The sequence below is a fragment of the Bradysia coprophila genome (assembly GCF_014529535.1).
Source record: "Bradysia coprophila strain Holo2 chromosome X unlocalized genomic scaffold, BU_Bcop_v1 contig_185, whole genome shotgun sequence".
Lineage (NCBI taxonomy): Eukaryota > Metazoa > Arthropoda > Insecta > Diptera > Sciaridae > Bradysia > Bradysia coprophila.
In genome coordinates this window covers 1558728-1586088 of record NW_023503305.1, presented here as the reverse complement: position 1 = coordinate 1586088, position 27361 = coordinate 1558728, and the positions used below count along the sequence as shown (strand labels likewise).

Below are 27361 nucleotides of genomic sequence, written 5' to 3'. Positions count from 1 at the left end.
TGATATTTTGAACCTGGTGACTGTTGTTGTTCAGATCAGTGGTTGTCCTGATAAAGGCTTTGCATAGCTTTACAATAATACCCCAATTGCCATAGAAGTGACAGGTTTCAGGATACTTTTTTGGGTATAAAGTGTATGTCCTCCTTCACTCGAAAACAAAATATTGATTTTATAAAAATACACGAATTATGCTGTTTTTGATGTCTGCATCCAATGATCTAACCATAAACAGTCACCAGGTTCAAAATATCACCTCCTAAAGCTCATCGAAATTTCCGGCATTTGACTGATACATCCTTTTTGTTATTTTCGAATAGTGCTTTAGTACACATTTTATATTTCTCTTTGCCCCAGGTCTCCTGAACAGTACCTATCCAACGAGCCGCCACATATGTGTGTCCATCGTGTGTAGCGGTAGTAAATCACGTATAAAAAACACCCTTTTTTCGACCTTTACACCTTCACCACCAGCCAAGACGCAAACATGAAAATTAAACGACTGCGGTTTTGGACTATTAAGGCCAAGTGCTATCCGGGCATATGAACAAACCGTCGCAAAAAAATTGCTCTGACGGAGCCTGGTCCACTTTCAAAAAAATCCCTCTGATGTACACGGTATGTTTTTAACCTCGCCTGCTCGCCAATCCTATCTATTTGGCAATCCCGAATTTAGCAAAATTGAGCGAAAAATACCAACCACAATGTATAGATCATTGAATATTTAAATTTCATGTTCGGTTAACTAACCAATTCATTACATACTTTTAACTAATGTCGCTACAAATGATTGCAATCATCCAGTGTGGTGTTTATTGTATCCGCGTGTCCAAGTGTGAAAATATTATCGCGCATGTCAAATCATTCCGAATAATTGAAAGTTAACATAATTAAATTTCCAAATTTGTTTTGTGAGTAAAAGTGAGGGCCCCTCACACTTATCAAATCGATAAACATTTATCAATACACGATTGATATATTTGACAAACATGTGGGAGGTATCCATTAGCTATCAATTAATTGTCTATTTAAAATTAATTCGTTCTAAATACCGTTTCTATTTAAAGTGACATTGGAATGGATAGATTTATTAATGATAATAATCTCGCAACATACGAGCGCGATGTTTCTAATATGAACCATCCATTCGAAAATAATTGATTTTCTGAAAATGTTGCATATTGTAAATTGCATCACATCCGCTGAAGGAATGACGGCGACGAAAAAAGCAAGCGCAACTATAAAATCTACTACTTCTAATGATGAAATTTCTCCTATAGATAATAATTTACAGCAACGAAAGACTCATTTTTTGTCACTGCAGTTGTTAAGCTGTGAGGATCATGATAGGAGAATAGCAATTTTAGTGTGCCTAATATATCATTTGTCACTCGGTTGCATAAAAAACTTGTACAGTTTTTAACATTCAAAAGTATCGACATATTATACATTTCTTATTTCTCCAACTTCTCTCATTTCTCTTTAACGAGTAAATGGCGAAATGAGAGAAGTAAGCAAAATAAGAAATGTATAACATGTCGATACTTTCGAATGTTAAAAACTGTAATGTGTCAATAGTTATTTATGCAACAAGTTACGAAGTGTGGTTGCTGTTGTCTAGAGCCGGGCGCCGGTCAATATTTTGTGGCGGCGGCTGTACGTCATTTTTAAATTTTCGGCGGCGGCTGAAATCGGCTCAGCCGATTTCCCGAAATTCGGCGGCGGCGTACGTCAAAAAATTTATCGGCGGCGGCGGCGCATTCGGCGCAGGAACGGCACCCGTTTTAAAATTCTTTGTATTAAAAAATCGTTAAAAAATCGTTAACCGTTCTTTATAAGGAATAGGAAACGACATATTTGGTTAGTTGTGTTCATGTGTTGTAACGGTTGATATCATCATCATCTGTAAAATTATTTTAAAAAAATTGCAAGTGCTCGACCAAAAAAATAATTATAAAATAAATCGACAAATTAAATACCACAGCACCACCCTTGACCATCAACATTGTCAACATTTTAGTACAGTGGACTATGACAGAACTGTCGAATTTATCCCCTCTTATGCTCTTATCAGAAATTATTTGCAGTTATCAGTACATTTTGCAACGCGGAGCAAAAAAGTCCAGAATGAAATTTTGACGAGAATCGACGAGCTCGATGAAGCACTTCTCAATGATTTGTTCGAGGGCACTGACGACGATGAAGGCTTTTCCGCAGAAGAGCGATTACCTTTGGCATTGGTATCGCTGTTAAATGATGAATCAGATCCCGTTCGGACTATCGAGAAGGGAAGATACATCAGTGTTAAAAGTCATTCGGAAACCCGTTGGCATAGCATCCTAATCATGTGCGAAAGCCTCGGCACACAGCGCGCTGCGGTCAATAGAGTTATACCTACTCTGAAAAAACCGATAACAATTAACACCGAAGAATGGGACTTGGTATGAATCTTATTCGTTTCCTTAAAGTATTCAAAGAAGCCGTTGAGTCCTTCTCTTACGAAAAGAAACCCACTCTGTCGAGCGCATTAATTTTCCGTATGGAAATCGAATCAGTGTTGACTGTTGACACCAAGCGACGACGACCATTTCATCATCACCGAGCTGAAAGAGAAAATGTTAAGCCGACTGGATTTCAGATTCCCGATTACAGACGAAATTTTGATTGGAGCCCTACTCGATCTGAGACTGCAACACCTTCCAAGACTCCAGTCAGAGTTGGAGAAGAGAAATGTAACCAAATACGAGTTTCTCAAAAGTGAAATCAAAAAAGTTTTGCCGGAGCCAAAACCCACAACAGAAGATTCAAGCATTTCCGAACAGTCTGAACCGTCGTCCTTGGTTGCCGGTCAACCAAAATCATCCACGACTGCGTTAAACTCACGGAAGAATTCCGAAGCTAACGCAAAGAAAAAACAACCATCAATTTTGTCAACTCTCATAAAAAAACACTCACAAAAATCAAATCCTACTCCAACAAACGAGGACCCGAAAGTGGATGAAGAAATACACAAGTATTTCTTAACGGTCATACCGGATGACAAAATAGACGACTTTAATATTTTGTCATTTTGGAAGGACAACAAAAGTAGCCTGCCTCTGTTAGGCGAATTAGTTAAGAAATATCTGTGTATACCATTGACAAGTACGTCGAGTTAACGAGCATTCTCGTACGCGGGGATTCTCATAAGCGCAAAGCGCAGTAGCCTATCACCATACGTCGTCGAGAAAACATTATTTATCCACGACAATTATGAATTAGTTAAGAAGACGCTTTTTGCTAACATTGAAAATAACTACATCAATTGAGCAAGTTTCTTTGTTGTCGATCGTTTGTTTGTACTCAGTATTAACTATGAAATATAATAAAATTGACAGAAATAAACTAAAATGAATTCTATTCCAAATTCCAACTAATTTTGTATCAGAACTCAGAGCTACTTTGATTGCGCCGAAAAATGATGAAAAAACAAACCGGCGGCGGCGGCGGCGTAGTGAGTTTGATGACACCGGCGGCGGCGCGAATCGGCTAGCCGATTGCAATGCTTCGGCGGCGGCGAGGTCGTTTTTAGCTCTTTTTTTCGGCGGCGAACGGCGCGGCTGGCGCCGGCGCCCGGCTCTACTGTTGTCACTAAACGTGAAGTTATCAAACGAGCGAAGCGAGTAACGTACATTAATACAGATCTTTCAATTTCCACTCGTATACATAACTAAATAGTTTGTGGTGATCGCAGTTTGCCATCGAATTGTCAAGCATCAAGTAGCCTATGTATACCGTGTACATTGGGACAATAACGCATACACCCTCCAGCTTCGGCCGAGACAACATCTCTACGTCTTTCTCTAATAGATTAGATAGTAGACAGTTGACTGTAGTCCCATAGTCGAGATTAGCTCCCATAAGGTTTTCAATTTAGGGTGATTCAAATAAGAATTTTTGTCGACATTCCTAAGGTTTCTATGTTTAAATTATGTTTAAATACCTATTTGTAAATACACAGGAATACCGCAGTTGCTATTTTTTTTAAAGTAATAATTTAGAACTTGCGAAGTTGCACTAAGCAACAGAAATTTGTTCCAGCATAAAATTCAAACGGCAGCAATTGCTGCTCCAAATATTTTATCTGATAGCCCTAACTTTCTACTTTACAACGAGACCCCACACTATATATTTCGTAAAGAATTGTTAGATGCACAATTTTTTTTATGCTCGAACGTGTAATTTTTGTTTTGTTTTTGTTTTTTTTTTTTTGTGAAAAAAAGCAAAAATTATATCGTTCAGTGGTCTTGTTGTAAAGGGAAACGTTAGGGCTATCACCAAAGTTGTTATGTTCTGTTATCACCATAGTGCAACTGCATAGGTTCAAAACTATTTTTTTTAAATAAGCAACCACGGAATTCCTTTTTGTTTACAAATAGACTTTAGTAGTGGATGAGCACCTTAGGAAAGTTGAGAATTTTTTTTATTTGACTCACCCTAATAATCATAGTCATGTCAAGTAATTATTCACTGCCACAGTGTTATACACCTTTTTATCGATCAATTAATTGGTTTCTGTCTGCAACAATAAAAATAACTTCTTTTTGTAAATAACTAGTATGCAAAAAGTAATTTCTCCAGTTTCATACGCCCTTCATACGTCACCGTAGTCATAATACTTTTTGCCGCTCAGTTGCAAAATTTTCTCAACTCAGTGACGAAAAATAAAACTTGGGCATTTTTGTCACACAATGTATTGTATCGAAGTCGTTTCTCTTTGGGTAGTATATTTTGGGTTTCGTCTAATATATTAAGGCTGTGTAATGCGACCACTGTTTCTTTCCTGATATCAAGCAATCATTTTCTATCGTTGCCTTGCCTAAACACACAGTGAAAGAACTAAGGTGTTTTTTGAGAAGTGACTGTCAAATAGATGGAAATGTTCATATTTCTCTTCAAGAAAAAAAAATTGTTTATAAATCCAACCAAACATACATTCTGTGAGACACTTTGTCGTTAGATTTATGAGTACCTAATGTTACTTTTATCGTAAGATAATGTTGTTGTATGTGTAGGAAAATAGTAATCCGATTGCCATTGTAAATACTTCATTCCGTTTAGGGTAAAGTTAAATTAGCTATCTCCCCCTGTCTCAGACATAATAATGATCCGCTACGGTTTAAATTTATCATTTTAAAATAATTTCGCCGAAAACTTTTTGGAACGCGGAAAAAGGAAGTTACGCAAAAAAGAACTTTCACAAATTTCGATTCACGACTAAATGATGCATATTTGGGGTGAACCGCACGTAGAGCTTAATCAAATAATCACGTAATGTCGTAAGTGTACCGAATATATTTATGGAAGATAGTTGCGAAACTTTCGGCTCCTTTTCCAAAATTTACTCGAGAAATTAACTTTCCGTCGCCAAAGTTTGCGACAGAGGAAATGTGCACATATATTTTCCAGACGAAAATGTAAATGCCTAACAGTTTCTGCAATTAATTGTCACATTTAATTAGTGTTTCCTTGCAGTGATAGGCGATTTAATTTTTCTGGTTCACCCCATCTTTCACCACTTCGTCGATTTGCAATTTTCCGTCCATCATATTATAGCCGCAGGAGGTTTAGTTAACTTGATTGGTTTGTTCATTCATTTTGACTAATGAGGTAACATGCCGTTTGCGTTTGGGGTGCAGTGCCACACACCCGTTCCAAACTAAAAATTTTCAATCGTATTTAGTTCGTTCGTTCGTTATCCTCTACTTTTCGTTCAAACAATGAATTCACTAACCGCTTCATTCAATATTAGAATAATAAACTTAAGTCATAAATTTCTGTTCATGCTCATGCAAAACTAATCCCTTACAGAAATTACATTGGTAGCCAACTTTGCATTGCACCTGTTGCATGCAAGCAAAGTCGAATAATGTCCTGATGCTGGAAAATGATTTCTAATATGAAACTTTTATTGTTATTTTATGTACAATGTTACAAAGTTAAATTATGCACATGTGGTGTTTGTGTAGCGTACAAAATCTAATGTCATTTATTTTCATAATATTATTATTCCGGTTATAATAACAGCTTAACGGAAGTCCCATAAGATCAATAGACGTGTCTGCATCTGTGACCGTAGAAATATTGATAAACAGGTATGTTCAGCTACACTCAACAAAAATTGTTTGACGTTAGCATAGGGTCGACCGATTTTTTCAGTCTCGGAAGGGACTTAAATTTTAGATTGGAGTAAAAAATTTCAAAAATCGAAAAAGAATAAAGTCCTTAAATAGACGCTACTATAGTATCCATATTTTAATTCATTAGGGTCTTCCTCTATTTGTAAGGTTTACCACAGCTTATTTTTGGAATTGAATTCCCGAAATAAAATTGATTTTTTTTTCAGTTTGTAAGAATGGATTCCAAAAATAGTACATGCTTCGTAGCAAAGCCACCTTATCAGAGTTTCATATTAAATTTCAAAAGCGGGACCAAAGTTCCATTCTCGCCTTATGCAACAAAAATTTAAAACATTTTTCGTGTCTGCGGTGTGATTTATCTTATTTTCACCACTCAAAAGGCCACGTGAAAGGCCGAATGACATTAGTGAGAAAAGTTCAGCATTTTCTCTTCCATGTGGTGTAATTGTTATTTATGCCAATCAGCATCATAATATGCAAAATATATGCCTATTTGGCATAAAACGTCGTATGAATCCTCGCCAATGACGAATGGTAACTACATTTTATCACAAGTGTTTATTACGTACCTGTTTTGGACGAATGATTTTAATTAATTTCGAGAGTCAACCGACACAAACAGGTAAGTTTGTTCACATTTTCGTCTCCGTGTCTCACGTGAACTGTCCACTTGTTTCTGTTTTTAAAAATGTTATGGCGAATTGACACTTTCGCTTTGTAAAGAAAAGCGGTTAATCATACTACGCAAACTTTGTTTCAACTGCTGGCTGGAAGAATCATCCATTTTCTTCCCTTGGCTCGGTAAGCAAATAACTATTATAACACGGGACAAAGTATTTTATTGAAACTAAATCTCTTCGCTTGACCACAGTACCTCAAGTAAGAAAATCCATCAATCATGTATTTACATTGCTGCGATTGTTGCTAGGTTTGCATGAATAAATCACAGTATTTGAAGAGATTATCATAAGCTTTTTCCTAATAAAGCAGTGTGAAGTAGACGTAAATGTAGATGGTTGAATGAATCTAGATGTTTCCCTAGAAAATAAACAACGAAAACTTCTATGAATATATAAACCATCAACGCCATTATTTTCTCATCAATTAATAATAATTGAATAATTTCAACATCGCAATATATTTATTAATAACATTAACATTTTAAATGTATGCTAATGATATAAATACAAATAATAAAACATAGTTTCTGCAACGCATAACTACAATAGGGAATTTTGTTCCAATCGATCAATCAGACGAATGTGTAACCTCTACACTATTGGGTCCTTGTTTTGTTCGAATAATTACTTTATTTTGTCCACTTTAAGTGTTGGAGAAAACGTTTTTCAAAACCTCAATTGAATTCGCTTATCGCTCGACATAATTTACAATTATACTGCCACCGCTCGTATCACTTACCAAAAGTCCACTTTCTATAACTCGGTTCAAAAAATACTATTCCGAGCATAAAGCTGGTTTTCAATAATATTTTGCACGATGTAGATACCAGAGAGATGATAATTATGGCGCCTATATTATGGCTGTGCGACAGATGGAGCATTAACATTCTGATAAAATCGAATGATGTGTGACCAGAATAGAAACCAACATAGCCACACATTTGGACACTTTTTCAAATTATTTTCAACCTCAGCATTTCCAACGGTATAAAGTTCATCAAAATGGACGTAAAGTAATTTATGCTTGAATCAAATTATTAGATGGTCAGAGTAGACCCGGGCGCCGGTCGATATTTTTCGGCGGCGGCTGTAATTTTTTTTCTAAGTATCGGCGGCGGCGGAAATCGGCTGAGCCGATTTTTCAAAACTCGGCGGCGGCGTACGTCAAATTTTTTATCGGCGGCGGCGGCGCAAAAACGGCGCTGAACGGAAAATGATTTGTAGAGAAAATTCGTTTCGATATTTTTATTTTAGTTTAAAAAAAATCCTTATACGAGGAAATGTTGGCTTTGCTTGGTGTTTATGGTACTAGTAAGCCCAATGCATTAAATGTAGAATCACACACAACACAATATAAAAATAAAATAATCAAAATTTTCCGCACTTTATATTTGCTAACATTTTTGAAAATGTTAAAAAAAATAATTAAAATAGTGCGACCTAATAAATCATCATGAAATTAAAGATAAATTAACAAAATAAATACCTCAGCGCCACCATCTACCATCCACCTAATCAAAATTTTAGTGCAGTGGGTATTTACTACGCAAATATATAGCCATACGTTGATACGTTGTAGAGAAATAGCTATTTTCATAACAAGGTAGTAAATGGGAGTTTTTTGCGCACTCGCTTCGCTCGTATCGGCAACACATCGTGTGCGCAAAACCCCCATTTACTACCGTGTTATGAACAAGATTTTATCTACTGTAATGTCATAATCACCATAAAAAACTAATTTAAAAAATCAAACTGAAACATCAACACGCCATGACACAGTCAAACATTCATATTCCTCACAAATAAATCTCGGATCTAGTACACTGCCAAGAATCTGCCAATTTTCAGTGAATAAATGTGAAATTATCGAAGTTCGCCGTGAATAAATGAGAAATTATCGAAGTTGAGAATGAGAGTATGAGAATGACGTGTTTAAATCTTGCTCATTTTGATTCTAAAAGTGTCACCAAATTGTGAATATTATGACATTACAGTAGATAAACTTTATTTATTCACGACAAGTATGACATAGTTAAAAGTAAACTTTTTGTCAACGTTGATAGTAACGACGACAATTGATTAACTCGGTTTGTTTGTTATTGTCGATCTTCTTTTTTCACTCACTCAAAAAATTTAGCTTTTTATGTAGACACATAAAATCGAAATATGAATAATATAAAAATTAACCGTTACTAATTTTGATTCAGAACTCAGGAGCCCGTACAGAAATTCTATTTTTTCGTCGCTTAATGAAATTGAATTTTGACAATAATATTAACAAAAAATTAACAAAATTTAACTAATTGATTTTCACTGTTTAAACACACTAAGAATTATTATTTTTCATCAACACGAAGATCGAAAACCGTTTTACATTATAATGTCAAGTTTCACTGACAAGATAACTCTTCACAAACAAAACCGGACGTGTAGAATCTAACTTCATAGTTAACTTTGACTCTGTTGACTGAGCGAAAAAAGTTAACTTCAGTGAATGAAATACAATTCTTGTACGCGCCCCTGAGCTAAATATTCGACAACTGTCTTCCAAAAATTCCTCACAATTTATAATTAATAATTGGCAGATTGCGCCGAAAAGTGATACAAAAAGCAACCGGCGGCGGCGTAGTGTTTCCAATGTTACCGGCGGCGGCGCTGATCGGCTAGCCGATTTATACCAAATGTTAGCACGGGGGACATCAAGATATTTACTAAATTTTTATTTTCTTAGTATCTTAGTAGGCACAAATTGTGAGTTCTAGATTAATCGGTCGTTTGACCACAACTCTTTACGAATTAATTACAATTTAAAATCTCTGTGCGTCTGTGGAGTCCTACTTTATGTAAGTCTAAATATCTAATAGGGATATTAATGATACCTCTTGGTAAGATTTTCTTAGTCTACACTGATGGAATTTTGAAAATCGATACATTTTCTGTTTTATGGTAACCAAAAATAAATTTTAAAAAATTATTCTGTTTGTCAGCATAATCTTCAATTTCGAAGAAATTATTTGATCAATTCTATATGGGACCGGCCTTTACCGGTAACTTTACTCAAAAGTCACAGTATTCTTGTGTATTTGTTTTCAGGAAAGGCAGGCGATTGCATTCCCTACAACAGCAGGAATAAAAAAAATCAAGATTTTGAGTAATGCACTTTTATATAGCAAAAAACATGTTCAAAAAATGAAGTAATAGTATGTTACATACTTGGTCAAGTAAGTGAGTCATGGTTGCACGAGTTTGAATGTGTGCGAGAGTATATATCTGAGTGTGAAAGTTTGTGGCACGAGTGGAGCCGAAAGCGGAACGAGTGGAATAATTCACACGAGGATGTATGTGCTGATGTGATTAAAGATTTTTAAACCAACTCTTGACAATAGTTAGATCTAATGAAGTAGTAGACAGAGTTGGATCGGTTATCCGAAAAACCGAAAATTTCGGTTCGGATTGAACCGAACCGAGAATTTCGGTTCGGATTGAACCGAACCGAAAACTTTGGTTTTGTCGAAAAACAATATGAAATGAAGGCAGACTCGTCAAAATTGATTGATTTCATTATGAACTAACCAAAAAGAAGTAAATGGAGCAATTGCATGATACTTTTATTAAGAATTGAAAATCTCATAAGTTCTTGTCAAATTCGTTTTCTCACAAAAATCGCATGCAATTGCTCCATTTACTTCTTTTTGTTTAGTTCATAATGAAATCAATCAATTTTGACGAGTCTGCCTTCATTTCATATTGTTTTACGATAAAACCAAATTCTCGGTTCGGTTCAATCTGAACCGAAATTTCCGGTTTTTCGGATAACCGATCCAACTCTGGTAGTAGACCCGATTGTAAAAATGCTGATATGCTTGCCATGTCTGAAAGGTTCGCACACAGATTCTTGTATGAAAAATGCACTTGTTGGAATCGGGAAATGGGTGAAATAATTGAAACACTACTTCTTGTGTAAAAATTGTTGATCTGAACCGAAGACACACACAGTCGTTTTCTACCTTTTTCCGTTACCCCTACGTTACTCAGTAAAATAATAAATCAAACTCGCAATCCCTTTAATGTCTGGTACAAACATCCTAAGCGTTTCTGCTACATTTTAATCCTTTCAAAACATTTTACTTTCAATCAAATGATTCTATCAACTTTAACTACATTAAGTTATTGCGTTGTAAATGCCATAACCGAACATAAAAAAAGATTTTGCATTCATAAATAAAATTAAGGATAATATAAGCTCTACTTACAGTTCGTTAAACTCGTAAATTTTCTTTTTGTGTCTTAACATTTTTCTAAATATATAACTCTCATCTTATCGTTAGTATGCAGAGAATTCCCTTTCTTTGTTGTGTAATGGATTTTGGGTATATATAACAACACACACACACACAAAAAAAAAATTTAACAGTGAGATTATTGTGCAAATGTACCAGTAAACACTTCGCTGCGAGCTAATTCTTTGAAGCTTACATTAAAAGTATATGTACAGAAAATGAAACATGTTCGAGAATGTACCCTCGAGGGGAAGAAATAACGTTTGCACCGGAATAGAGAATATGGATGCTGATTTCCCTAATCAAACGTTAGCTGACTTAGAAAGCAAAACAAAAATCTGGCTTGGTGAAACAACTTGATGTTCCTTTTAAGACAGTGATTTTGAAAGTAATTTAATAAACTTAAGCGCAATGAATCTGCACGTCACGTTTGCGTTACTTAATTTCAAAGTTAGTTATTTACACATGAAGGAGTGCACGAGAGAATTTGACAATCACAGTGATGCACAATGTGCATATGCGCATCATTGTTTTTGGTTGAACAATTTTATTGACATAGTAAGCTAAATTATGGCTTCAGGTGTAGCAATCTATTCATACTGGTTGTTTAGTAAATATATTTTATGTTGTAGTGAAAAATGCTTACGAATTTTCAACTTTAAATGTTCCACTAAAGTTTTCCTAGCAAACAAATACGTGACTGTGCTACGGCTATTGCCTTTAATATTCAACGGACTGATGAAATGGTTAAATAAACTGAAATCCATACAAACGGTTCAACTGTTTCATAAGATAAATAAAATACAACAGAAAAGTTTCTGCGAAAATTCATTTTGCATTATTATTTTACCTTACCTTTTATCAAGTATGCGGCGTGCAACATAACTAGTATATAGTGTGAGGAAGCCAGACCATGATTTTTATTAAAGCAAAAACTTCTTAAACTTTCTTAATAACTTAAGAATGTCAATAAATGAATCAACTGGTGAATTTTCGATTATTATTTATTGCAGAAATGTTCAGTTGTTCGTAACGGAAAAGTCAATTAGAAAACAATGAAACAAACCACTGTGTTAGCGTTTGGTTTTTAGCTGTGGGACACAGTCTTCGAATAAATGAAAAAGATTGAAACGGATTCAAAATCCATTTTTTTCTCAATTCAGTGAACGAAAAGTAAAACTTTCGTTGCCTTTTTTGAACTAAATGTATATAACTCGGTGTGTATTGTCACTTTCGTCATGCGGAATCAAAAATTTTATCCATCGGTGGCATAAAAGACAATTCACCTTATCGCAGTGCTATCTAATATCTGTTTTTATTAGACAATCAAGTCACGAGCGCAGCGAGCGAACAAATATTGGAATTTGAAAATATCACGTTGTTGCATTGACTATTTTTGAGAAAACATTTTCTAAAATTTCCCATATTTTCCACGATATTTTTGTAAAAAAGTAAACATTTTTTTTTTTGGAAAATTAGGGTAGTACCGTGCGAGTAATAAAATGTTAGAATTTGTTAGAAGTAACCAAGTCTGAAAGTCTAATACGGTTCTAGAGAAGTCAATTTTTTATAAAGCTGATATAACAAAGAATTTAAAGTCATCGATACCACAGTGATACCTCTGTGCACATTGGATCAACGGCTCAGACATGCCTTATACTGGATTTACGTACGACAAAGCCGAATGCTAAGTACATTTCCACAAACACGCTCGGAACCATAAATTATGATGTAGTCATACAAGAAATAATCTTAAATAATCCCAAATCGAAAAAGAAGCGGGTATTTAGCCCCCCCCCCCCCCCCGGTTTTATTTACTTCGGCTTCATTGTGCTAACGTATTCAAATTTCTAGGATATTTCTAGCGTCATTGATAACAACATGCACTGTATTGTACACCATATAGCCGTTAATATCCGTACATAAACAAACAATGTCTGTTGATATTCCGTCACTTCACTTCTTCTCATAAAATGGAATTTAAATTCGATTATGTGTTCCAATTAAGTCTTGAATCTAGTATGACGAATAAATTGCATCGAGAGTAAATGGAAAATAATGATAAAGGACTTAAAATTTCTGTTGTTTGTTTCCATAATAGAATGTCAAAAGATTTTCTTTTTGTATATTCATTTATTCCATCGTCAACCCCAGTCCCATTTATGTTAAAATTGATAGAGAATGTTCGAGTCGGATGTTGGATTTTATAAGAAATTGTAATAGAGTTGCCGATGGTTGGGTTTTCTGATAAAATATGTATTTGAATTTTGATTTTATCTTATTTTTTTTACTCTCAAGGAAACTCAATTTTACAGTAAAAAACTTGCAAATAGAATTGTGTAGGAAAAATTTCTATTTAGCACAAGAGTAAAAAGTAAAATAAATAAAATGCATATTGAACGGATATGGACAACGTTTCTGTAATATTGTTGACATTGGTTTCGTAACCAGTACAGTGTCGGATTTAACTCCCAAGGAACGCAAGACCTAACATCACTTTTTTGTGACAATGTGTTGAATCAACTAGATGGTAAATGCTTTTTTAGACATACGATGTGTTTGTCACACTCGGCCTACGGCCTCTTCAGATCTAGTGCCTAATTATTTTTCTTTCATTTTTTTCGTTTTTTTTCTATTTTCATTTTATAAGTTTTTCAGATTTGTAAATAAAAAATTTCTTACAATGGTTTATTCGGGGAAATTGTGCCCATAATACAAGCGACGTTGTGTCTTCGTATTTCCATTGACATTCTCTGTATTAGAAAGAGTTTTGATCTTTTGTCTTCACTCCATGGGTCCATAGTTTCAACAGCGAAGGCTAACAGAATATAATTGTTAGAAGACAAAAGTTCTGAATAAAGTTTGTGCTTCTGAGATGCTGCATAATCTGCAAGTCGTCTAGCCTTTGTAGATGTTTTTTGATAAATATGAGTCTGCGGAAGTGTCAACACAGGTTGCATACCAAACGATTTCTTTCAACCATGGGGTTAGTGTGACACCATCCGGTCTTTTTCCATCATTTCTTGATAAACCCCTGGGTTCTAGGTTAGCAGGAATATGCATTGATGATAATGATTGGTAGATGATGTCATTCATTCCAATATCTCGTTGATATTTTGCAATACATTTTGAGCAGCTCCATCCATGGAAATCATTAGGCAACACCAAAGAACCGCATTTGCATGTGTGTGTTGAACAAATATTGCGGCCTAAGCGTAAGCTAATGCAAATTCGGATTGTATTATCGTCCATGACTGTTCCAATGCTTGATGATAGTATTGAATGTAACCAGGCATTTGATTCTTTACATTGCAAAAACTTGAAGTTATCTTTCATTATTCGTTGAACGTTAATTAAATCCCAATTCTTTTGCAAATGCTTGATAGAAGGTGCTTGAAGATAGGGAATGCAATCCCGGACCGTTTTTACAAAACCGGGATTCGGGATTTGATTCAGTATCAATACCGGGAATACCGGTATTTTCGGGATTGGAAAGAAAAATCGAAATGACTTATTTCTTGATAAAAATTTGGATTTCTAAGAAGAAATTTTAAAAAGCAGAATTCAAAAAACTTATCGTCGTTTTGTTTGAAACTTTACAATGTAGTCTGTACTCTGGGTCCTGTAGTCAGGGTGGTTTTACAAGACGGGCTGTGTGCAATATTATGAAACTACATGAGTTTTCAAAAGCAAAGAAATTTTCGTTTCAACTTACACAAATGTTAAGTCTAACATTGCTAATTATTAGATTTTCTTTGATTAGTAACTTATGCAAGATAAATGAAGAGTTAGAAATATGCCAGTTAGGCAAGTAAAGAATTTTTTGAATTTAAAAAAATTTTTGGCCTATTAGTTTAAAATTTTTATTTTCTTTCTAAATCCCAAAAGGATCACAGCAAATTTCCTCCTAACTACGGGCTTGACAAATTCTTAAATTTAACGTACAAACCTTAATATACTCATTTCTAATGACATTAGCAACGTCAATTTTCTCTCTGAAAAACGCTCAAAGAAAGCACAAGTGTTGCAGCGTCTCACCGTTCAATCTTGAACGACACAAATAACCGCAATCAGAAAAAGCCATCTCTACTCTACTTTACTCAACTCTACGCTAGTCGGTTTGATGAGTAGTTTACACTCATGAATATGTATGAACATTAAATCATGTACATTAAGACCATTTCATGATGCGACTTTTTTAAAAAGTGATCCAGTATCTCTGGACTTTATTCCGATGTTTGTATAAGATTCTCAGGACAGAAGGCGTGAATCAATCCTTGTGTAGGACCTGGAACCTTATCTATTGATATGTACAACATCTGCTCGCTTAAATGTATGTAGCCATGCCAAATCAAAGCTCAGGCACCTTATGATGCGTTGTAAACGCGTAGTTAACACGTTGTCATTTTGTCATATGCTTTTGATCACTAGATTCTCACCATTTTCGAAAAAAATTCAACTCCTGTCTAATCATCAAAAGCCGTTGCCATACGAAATTGCTTTGTAAATGCTAAAAATCCGACTAAAAATTTTCAATTTATTTAATTTTAATCTTTCGGGATAAATCCCGGTATTTTTTGGTGAAAACCGGTTTTCGGTACTGGAGTTTTCCGGGATTAGTACCGGGATTAATACCGGGATTGCATTCCCTACTTGAAGATCATGTAAAGTTTTTCATTTTGCCTAAAAAAACATTTATCACTCGGTTGAATAAATAACTATTAAGCACTAGATGTATAGATGTCAATCGGGGCCGTAGGTCCAGTGAGGCAATAGACATCGTATACAACATTTTTCTCAAAAAATAACCAACGAAAGTTTTACTTTTCGTCACTGAGTTGAGAAATAACTATTTCTCAACTCACGACAGAAAGGTAAAATTTTGTTGCTTTTTTGAGAAAAACGTTGTATACAACTCAATTATCACTCGATTGCATAAATAACTACTGAAGTGCGTAAAAGTGACGTTTGTAAAAATAAGGATCCCCTGTAGTTCAAAAAATCGTGTTACCAGCTGAAATATTGCACATACAATTTGCTATCAACTACGCAAAACCTCAATGAAGGCACTTGTTAGGAAAATAGCTATTAAATCATCCGGTGTTTATACAGCATCAGCATATTCTGAAAATGTTGTGAATAAGTGACGATAATAGTACATTACTTATTAATGGGGCAAATGATTGAAATGGTACTTTTTGTGTGAAATTTGCCGATAGAGGCGTAGCCGAGGTTGGTAAATACACAAGATGCAGTATTTCCATCATTTGCCCCATTTCCAAGAAAGAAATTGTATTCAATAACTTGAGGTTAAGTTTTGGATCCGTGAAGTAAAGTTAACTTTACCTCATGTTTTTGAATAAAAAAATACAATTCCATGCACGGCAATAATCATTGATTGACATTTAACGTGGGCGTTAAATGAGCAAAATAAAAAAAGAGAAATTATTCGACGTTACGCCATGCCGATAAATCAAATCTAATTTTGTTTAGAGTAGGGGATGACAAAAACACAACTCTCACTTTACCGTAATAAATTCGTTATTTACCCGATCCATTAATGTAGGTGTATTTTTAGCAGAATTTTGAATTTTAATTATTAACGTTATCTGCAGGGTATGTTCTAATTTACATATTGTACATCGTTTATACACAGCTCAAATAACTGTTTCGTTACAAAAAGAAAGTAATTTTCTAAGTAAATATACATTTTGGGAGAACCTCCCCAATCGGTACTTACACACGGCCGGAACTTAATACCTTTCTGTTTCGAATGTTTGTATTAAAATATTATTTATTGATTTTTCGTTGGAAAGGAATCAGGCCCGCACTGATATCAGTAGCCGTTTTGTTATCCGTTTATTTACGGCCTCACGGACACACAAACATAGTGTCCACGTGAGAGTGAGTAAACCGACAAATACACTACTAACTATCATAAACAATAGCGTGAACGCCAGATGATAAAAAACCAGCTGCTGCAAATTCTGCACTCCAGTGAAATTTATTGAGTGTATGTGGTTTGTTGAGTTGTTAAGCCTGTTTCCTGTTCAAATTTTGCAGTCGTGTCAGAATTTCTTCCCAAAACACTTTATGAGTTATTCTTTTGAATTGCTTACCAATGGGGCAAATGAAGCAAATAGTACTTCTTGAGTGTTTACCGACCTCGGCTACGCCCAGATCGTCAAATTTCACATAAGAAGTACCATTTCCATCATTTGCCCCATTGATAAGTAATGTACTATTGCTTCACTAGACTTCAATAGTTTTAAGACCATTATAATGTTTGGGTGGTAACGTTAACCGCCATTTTACTAGATGTGCGGTAATACATACATCAATTCTGATGAATACGTATACAAATACGTATAATGCAAAATTTCATCACGGCAACACGATCAACACTATATGTGAAATTTTTATACGAAAAGTAGTCACACTGTCGCTACCAAGTACCAACAATAGTCTTCAACGTCACAGCGATTTGCATCGTTCTCAACTGAATTTTAAATGAAAAAATATTTCGAAATAGTTATGCAATTGTATACATCGTAATGTTAAACATCTGACAGTCAATAATGAATTTAAAACAAATTGTTTTTTTTTTGAAAAAATATTTGTCCACTGAATGGAAGAATGTCTGACGGAAAAGCTAGTGAAATGTGAAAAGTCATCACCGATTTTTTTATTCGGAAAATGCAGCAAACATTTATGGTGTATACGACATACACAGTATACGTTTAGGGAAGAATTTCGTAGAAAATTGTGTTGAGCTGACTGGATACATTTTTCATTTATTTTAGCGTATCAAACGTTTTGAAAGTTGTATACCAAAACTGAAATTTATAAATGAACATTTTAGATGAGAGTCGGAATTTCATTGGAATTCTTGCTCTATTTTTTCGCTACTAAACATCAAAGACAATATCCCATTTCCTGACCTGTTGTACAAAAAAAACTTTTCGTTTTTTGAAGAAGATAAATAGTTTGAAACAACGTCTCGTCTGCAGGTCATTTGGTACAATTTCCTACACAGTACTGCAATTACAAATTCTGCACCACATTCAATTGATACCTGAAAAAAAAGTCCCGCACCGGCAATGCTGGTCAGTTTATTTTTCAAAATCAATTTTGACTTTGACGACCGTTTTAGTGTGCGCACGATCGATAGTTAGTTAGTTAGTTCAGCCCTACTTTGTGATGACTGATGATTATAGTTGTCGGGATGATGTGGTGAATGATGTGTAAAATCGTCAAAAGTATCCCGTTTCCAACTATAAAATAAAATGTCGGTCCGCGGCACCTCACCAAGCATACTGTCTTGGGCAATGGGCGTAATACTGAAGAATAGGAATCGTTTTAATTTAGTTAAAATTATACTGAGCTCGGATCGTGACTTCTCTCGTTTCCTTTGCAATGTGTTGATCCTTTCTGTGGCATCAAATTTATTTTACGAAAAAATTGAGAGACCGTGAAGAAGTTTAGCATGCAATAGAAAGCAGCTGATTCAAATACCAAATTTATTTAGTCATATGTTCAAATTCGTACGTTAAGATGGCAACACAAGATTCCCTGAAACATTTTGAAACAAAAGGTCGAAAATGGGTGCATATCTAGGTTAGGTATAGGTGTATTGTATTGGATTTTATGTCTCATTACTTATACATATATCTGAATCGAGTGGGGCTCCAACGTAACCGACATATTTCGCAGATTTTATCTGCGTGTTATGTGAATCCTTAAACAATTCACAAAACAGGATTATGTCGGTTGTATAATTTGTTGGTCGTAAAGGTATATTTGCAGTAGAATGTTTGATATTTTATGATGTTTAACCACATTTCATTGAAACCGCATAAACATACCATAAAAGTTGACACACTACCCGAACTTTTAAAGACGATTCAGACGATTCATGATAATTTCACCATCGTTAACTCGAAAGAGTTCGCAGCTCTGAACGTAGATTCACATCTCTAGATAACCGGAGTTGAATTGCTAAAATAATAATGGCACGACTGTCGGTTATAACTACATTATATTGAAAATATTATTATCATCGTAACGACACTTTATACATCCATTTACAAAGCACAGTGACAACAAGAACACAGCAACAACTTTCAAAATTATACAAGAGAGTCTCATTTACCCCAGAGGGTTTCACCCCGTTAACCGTCGTTCGAACGAACATCTATCTGTACATATACGTGTGTGCTATTCACATGTGTGGCATTTCAAAGCGTTAAGATAAGGGTTTTTTTTTATGATTATTATGAAACTGAAGACGTTGTAAAATTTTGCCAAAAAAAATGCAAATGCAGCGACTAAGGATAAAATGAAGGAAGAAATGATATGTTCCAACCAACCAACACATAATAATGTCACAAGCAGAACAAGATATTTTTCTCTTTCTCGATTGGTGGGAAGCGAGAACATGAATAATCGCACACTTTTCTTAGATCCATCGGAGGAAAATTTAGGAAGCGAAAGATTCAATTTATTGTATTAGGACACTTTTTCTTGCCATACTATAAAGTTAACATTATACAAGGACCAATCAGTCATCGCACATGATGAATATGTTCGTATTTCAGAGCAACAACCCGATTTGTTGATAGTACTTTACACATGATATGTAACTATCAAGCACATCAGGAGCAGAATTAAGCGAATCGATTTGTGTTTATGGCTTCCAATTTATTTTATTTTTTTTTATTATTATTTGAAAAGAAAATATCTTTTTACCGGAACAAAGTGTCATCGAAAGTAATTTGTCACCATAAAAATACAATATCGTGATGTATGGAAAAATAAAGGATAAAAAATATGAAATGTGATACTGATAGAATGACGAGGAGAGAGAGAGAGAGAGAGTATTTATTGGGGAAAAAGGGAATAAAAGCGAAACGAAAATTACAATCGATCAACCGTAAAATTGACGATGATGAAAATTTAGCGTTCAGGAAAATGGTTTAACGGTTTCGCTGTGTTTTTAGCTGTATCATTATTACACGAATGATGAACAACGGAACCTCTGCTCTACATCAATGAAAGTATATAAAACAGATATGGCCAGTTGGCCGATTCATCTTGAGCTAACAATTGATGTCAACATTTTACGTAGTCAGCGTTTGCAAAACATTTGAGTCCTTCCGACCGACATTAGACCATACTTGCTTTATACTTCCACTGTTCTTCTCTACATACAGTACATTTAATACGTTCATTCCATCGACTGTGTGTGTAGTGTCACATCTACTCAAGCTCAAGGAATACGATTATGGATTTAGAGGCACCGGTACTTAGATAAAATTATAGCCAAAACCTATATTTGTGTGCCTTGTACTTCATTTTTGATGACATCCTTTCGGAAAATGTACGACCTCGTTATTGCGGTCACTCAAATCTCTCGTTAAATGAGTCGATAAACATCTTATAAGACATAATTTGTAACTTTATTTCGGTTAAAATTAGAAATAAAAAACTGCCTCAAAAATCTTTCGAGTAGGTCGACTTACCCACATATTTGACATCGTAGAGAATACAAACCAGATAGCGAATAGGGCAAGTTTGGTATTTTTGGAAAGGTGCGGTTTCAGGCTATGTAGAAACTGATGCTATATCCAGCAGTGGATGAGCTAGACATGACCAGAAAACTTCCCGATGGTGAAAAAATCAGTGAAAGCTGTCCGCATTCACAAAGTAAAAATGTTAATTGTTAGTGCATATAACTGTTCGGTAGACCAGAGTCAACTAGTACATAGAAATTAATTTCATTTTTAGTCGAACTTTCCATACATTTCCATTCTCAGGAATCTGGTCAGCCAAAAGAAAGTTCTTAAAGATTTTTTGAAAAAATTGAAAAACTCCCTCCCAATTTTCTGATATGTTAAATGGGATGTGCTAGCCGTCATCTTAAGCCAATAAAATGAAAAATCGGTTGGGGTGCTCATAGACAAAACAATAAATTTGGACTTGGATGATTCACCCTGACTCACAGCTACAACCTTTCGACCCGACGATACTTTTATTAGAAACGTCCGTCAATGGGCGACTGAACTTTTGCCAAGTTATTTTCAATCGACGTAAAACATTATTCTAAACAAAAAATTGTTTTACGGTATGTCTCTAAAATGCACTGATCTTTTTATAAGTTCGTCTAAACTTCAAAACGTACAGCCGCCCGTAAGAAAATTACAAAATGGCGGCCCTATATTTTTGATTTTACACTGTTTTAAGAAATTCTTTTGATCAGAATTGTCGATACTCATGTAGTTCTTGCTGCAGAACACCTTACACATAGTTATTTTCATTGAGACTCAGAAATTTAGACAGAGCGTCCAGGAGCTCGATGGTTCTGTTTTTGGTCGTTTTGGCATCCTTTGAGGCTCACACTTTAAACTAGAGGTGTGCGGGCCGATGTTTTTTTGAAGCCCGTCCGGCCCGAAGCCCGGTCCGAAATTCATTTTTAAAACCCGGCCCGAACTGGCCCGACGTATTTATAGCCCGTCCGGCCCAAGACCGATCGGGCCGGATAAAAAATCGGACGGGCCGACATTTTCGGGCGGCCCGAAAGCAAATTTCATATAAAAAAGTGCGCGAAACTTTGAAAATTGATTTTTTAGGTCCGGTCCAAGCTCGCCCCGACAGATTTGAAGCCCGCCCGGCCCTGGCCCGGTCGGGCCGGATAAAAACCGCACATCTCTACTTTAAACCTCGTTCTTATGGCGCATAGATTTTCTGTTACAATGATCTCGTTATCTATTTTGCTTTGACGAAGCCAACCTAATAGTTGATTTTACGGCACAGTCTAGTCTGGGTTTTTGTGCTTACCTACCTATGTTTGAATTATGTTGTTGTTTTCTTTTGCAAATGCTTTCGACTTATTGTGACATATTGATTTTCAAATGCTTTTCTGTAAATTATTTATTTATTTTTTGTAATGTCTATCTGTGATTTTGGTTATAAGTTTTTCATTTTGATTTTAAGTTGATAAGTTGATCACTTTTTACTGTTATAGTCGGCTAGGAAATAGTAGACTAATAAAACTATTATTCAACGAGACTGGAAACGGCCTCCGGCACATTTTAGGCGGCTGAAAAAATTAATTTTATAAAAAAATCTGTGCATTTTAGAGGCATGCAGAAGAACAATTTTTTGCTTAGAATAACGTTCTGCATCGAATTGGTCAAAACTTCAATCCCCCATTCTCTACCATTAGATCAAAATTTTCTGAAAAGGTCATGATTTTTAAATTTTCAAATTTTCTTAGAGCCGCCCGATTCGGAGAGGTCGTTTAAAAAAAAAACGTCTACTACGAAATGATCACCTTGAAATTCCCTATCGATAGCACCAAAAACGTCCGAAAACGAAAATGGTGTATCCGATTAATTTTTTTTTTTCACCAATTGCCAGAATTTCAGGAGCAATGGCAACAGGTATTTCAATAAAGCCACTGAATAAAAATTGCAATTCTACACTTTTTTCTACAGATAGTTTGGTATAGTGTTCACCATACCTGTTTGAGGCATTTTCATATTTCCGGCGAAACAATTTTTGAACATTTTTGAATTAATTTGTCATTGAGGTTGCGTCCGCCAGAAGATAAGCTAAACCATTTTTTTTAAAAATTAAATACCTCATACAGCATTCAAAAACCATATTGCAAAAAGACAGAAGCAACAAGTTTTCCAACCACTCATTTCACCTGCAACTATTTAAACAACAATAACTCTGAACGATGAAATTTATGTCTCGTTGCTACATTTCAGTTCAAATTCATTTGCATTTGAATAATATAAATTTAAATTTAAACTAATTAGGTTATCAGCCGTATATATTATGACAGGTCCTTTAATCGTTGCTCCTATATATATATATACGACACAAGAAGCTACACCACACACGTGAATACCTTCGGTAAATCAAATACGATAAATCTCATTTCGCTACTTTAACATTTTGTACTCGCACTAAAGTGAATTTAAATTGCAAAACTTTCACTACTTTATGAATAATTTATCCAATGTGTAATAAGGTTTAGGTTACAACTATATCTGCAGAAAACTTTTCCATCACCGTGCTTGCTGTTGTTTTCGGTATGTTATAATGTTTTAAATGTAATAAATAAATTAGAATATTAAATAGAAAAAGTTTTAATAATTACTATACATAACATAAAACAAGAACCGCTTTCGCACAGAACTTGAAATATTCGTTCGCTCAACTCAGTGACGAAACGTAAAATTTTCGTTGCGTTAAATGCTTTTTTGGATACACGATATGTGTATATTGTTACACTCGGCCTACAAACGATTGTAGCAATGCAATTCGGGGCAATTGTAGCGGCAGCTCACGTGCCCATTCTGTGAGGTAAAATATGCATGAGCAAGGTTGTATGTGGTAAAATCAACCCATGATTGATTGAATTCTTTCTCATACAGCTGTCCGTACATCGACACCCTACCTCGCAGAGTCGGAGCATCAGCTGCCGGTATCATGTCTCAGATCAGGGGTGCCAGAGAAATTGGTTTTCTCGAATTTTTCAGACGATTTATATGCGAGGTCATCATGTTAATCTCATCAGTTAAGTATTTTCATCAAAAGCAAGCGATTGGATCGCTTCCTCTGTGTGTGCTGCGTAATGGGAGTGGTGAATAATCCAAATAAAATTTTGGTCATAGGTACATACAGATAAACAGTTTTGCACCAGTGCGATGCGAGATCGTCTGCGAGACAGATAAAGAAAACTTTCCATTTCGCAACTTGCTTCAGAAAGAACTGATTTATCATCATTTTCATTAAAATAGCGAAATAATGTTGCTTTGGTAATAAATGTGTTCGGTGATTTGTTAGCAAGCACGGAGAGGAAAAGATATACTTCCTTGCACACTATATAAGTGTTACCTATCTTATCGTACGCTTAAAACTTTGTATGCTTGAGTTTGATCCATATAGTTCTTCAATTAATTTACCCAAACTTATTATTACCCCCATGCTAATGTGAATGGTAAACTTGTGTGCTTCTATAGTTGATTAATTCGAGGAAATCGAAACTGATTTTGAAAAATTTGAAAAGTGAACCTATGTCGTAGTCGATTTACGGTATCAGCAGATAATTCGTATCCGTGTTCACCGGTGTAGCAGATAAAAAGCACAAAGTTTTTCTGGCACATGCACGTAAATCCCATTATATGAACAGGGAATTTAAATTAACAAAATGCAATATAATCAAAATATGGCGAAACAGCTCACCTTTTATATTGATATTCTGCCGGTTCCAGTTAAAACAAAGCAAATCTGAAATCAGGTACTATTATTATCAAACATAAATACAAAAAGGGACAGATATTTTAATCGATTTTAGCACGACAGAGTAAAGTTAACCAGGCAGGAGCGCTGATTTGACTAGATACCTGAATAATCAGGTAGCCCTATATTTTTTGCGATTTTTTTTTTCAATTTATGTCAGTGTTCAATTGAGTTCATTTTCATACAGTCCCTTATTTGACGTTTCGAAAATGAACCGCTCTTGCCTGGTTTATTTTACTCTGCCGTGAGTTTAGTAGTTTGACCGTTTGTGAAACGAAAAATGTTCGAAAAAGTCTAGGGGGTATCTTATTTCATTGATCAATTTAAGATTGGAGAACGAAATACGACCTCAGTTACTCTACAAACTTTTCATAAAATCTGATCTCATCTTCTAGTCGGTCTTCAGAAGAATCCAAGATCTAAGAAAGGTTCGAATGGAGTTCGAGCTACTTTGCTTTGAAGTTTTGTTAATCACGGTCCAAGGGTTGCTTCATATATGAAAACTGAAAATATTTACCAAACAAGTTGAATTAATTGTAACGATTTCTTTTGAATTGGTAAATAACGGACACATATATACTTCCTGCCAGGATGAAAGTTCAATTATAAATTGTATTTGTATACGATTGGCAAAACAGCGACGTTAGCTTTTAAAACGTCCAATAAATTGAAATTCAATTGCCGAAAATTTTGCTCTATTGAACATTCTCTGTATGTTTACAACACATAAAAATCTCGAACCCCCTAATATTCACTCGGTTTCTTCATACTGCTGTAAAGGTCGTAGGTCCTGTACGTTTTTGTATATATCCTTGCACAATGTAAACTTATGCAAATTGTTTTCACATTTTCCATAAAATGATAAAAATGGGAACCACTTCCTCAATCACACCACTCCTTTTAAATGCAATAACCGCACACTCCATATTTTAATGCATTTTCTTAAAAAGTTTCCGACGAGCTTTCCATATTTGCATATGTTACACACTGCTAAGCCCGCATCTGAGCTGAAACTTTTCGTGCACAAATACACAATGCCACTGTTGCAGAAATATCCATTGCAGGCAGTCATAGTACTTTCTATGCTTAAGAGCCTTACATCGTCACAAAATCGGAAAATTTATTACGCCGATTTGGATATGACTCTGTACATGTAGAATGTTGTTCAAAGTGAATTTCCTTTTAAATATTAGGTTGAGGTTGAGAATATGGTATGGTGCTGTATTATTATGGAACCAATAGAACCTTACCAGACCACAAGAATATATACCAGAGAATAGAAGAACTTTTGAAGCAGAAAATATAAAAGACACAAACTGTATATTTATGGGAAACGATAAAGTGTACTGTGGTGCGTTAAATCTTATACTGTAGAATTTTACTTAAGCTCACGTATACACACGATACGACGTAATGTAATGTATAAAATGTAGAAAATGAGACTACTTTATTCGTTCGTTTATTTTTATAAATGTTTATTGGATTAACCACAAAAAAGAGGTGCCTGGTTATGGTTCTTATTTTTTTTGTTAAATTTGATTTATGATGTTTCATTAGCTTTTTCTCTGTTCCATTTTATTTATGTGTCGGTAAAAGTGTGACGATGAAAATACAATATTGCTTACAGTCGAAGAAAAATAAAAAACTGGCAATACGGCCATCCAATCATAGTATTTTTCGTACCAAGACAGGAAATGACGATTTTTTCAGCACCAGTCCTAAGTTTTCCTTACGAGCGAAGCGAGTAAGGAAAATTAGGACGTGTGCTGAAAAAATCCATTTCCTGTCGAGGTACGAACAACGTTTTGTGCATCGGACTACTGAAATAGACAAAACACACCAATTTACTTGAAAACATACACACCTCACATTCACCATATTAAATTTAATCAATCGTATAGTCATAGAAAAATTCATGTAATTCTTTTCCCGCACTATAAATCGTAAAGAAATGAAGTTTTTTCCCGCACGATATATAGTTCGGGAAAAACTGACATTTCTTAATGAAAAATCATGGCCAAATAGGTCGTACTTCAGTTGTCGGATGCACAAAATATTTTTTTCATACCTAGGACCCGAAAAGTGCGACGCACTTTTTCTCAGTCCAATATGAAATATACTATTCGCACCACAGACTAAGAGTCTTTTTAAACGTATTCGATTTCAGACCTCGCCTTCGGCTCTGTCTGGAAACTTCTCACACGCTAAAAAAGACTTTTAGTCCTAGGTACGAAATGTACTATTTTTGCTCAGATCTACTATTTGTGTCAAATAAAAATATATAAAAACGGTTTCTCAGTCAATTGGATTGTATTTGTTGAAAATGAGACTTGTTTATTTTCACGCACTGCAATAACACAATATACAACAATACAAGTGCGACGTGCCTGTCACTATTATAAAGTCATATATAATATAAGAGCAGAGTGTTTGTATGAGTGGACCAGCTGGATGCTGATTCGTTTGTAATCCTTTACCCATCTCTTTTGTCTCTTTGGTATGGACGCAGGTATCCCACGGGGATCGGATTATCGAGAACATGGACATGAACAATGTGTACTTTGAACATTGTATTATGTCGGGCTGTACGCCAATTGAGGGTCAGTTCCTTGTGTGATTGTCCTTTATCACTTACCTGGTTGGCCTAGCATAATCTAGGATGCATAGCGATTGAAATACATCGTTCGCTGGGTATAGTGAAGTCGGAGTCGGAGTGTTTTTATGAGTGGACCAGCTGGTAAAACAGCTGAAGCAAATCGAGGCACAGATTTGGTTCACTGTAACTGTAGATTATCAAATTCCAAATATTTCGCACCAACAAATTTGAAGGACCCCACTTTCAATTAAATTCGAATGAAGATACAAATCTCTCCAGTACCTATGATTGTAAGATTTAAAATAAAAATCTTCA

General features: G+C 35.1%; 2 long non-coding RNA genes across 2 annotated transcripts; one reads left to right on the top strand and one right to left on the bottom strand.

The window, feature by feature from the left end:
* LOC119068509 lies at positions 1 to 27361 on the bottom strand. The gene is made up of 2 exons (XR_005086164.1): positions 27329 to 27361; positions 1 to 603 (listed from the first exon to the last, which is right to left on the bottom strand). It is a non-coding gene; the product is annotated as an uncharacterized LOC119068509 (long non-coding RNA).
* On the top strand, positions 2166 to 10183 carry LOC119068510. The gene is made up of 3 exons (XR_005086165.1): positions 2166 to 2176; positions 5052 to 5058; positions 10052 to 10183. It is a non-coding gene; the product is annotated as an uncharacterized LOC119068510 (long non-coding RNA).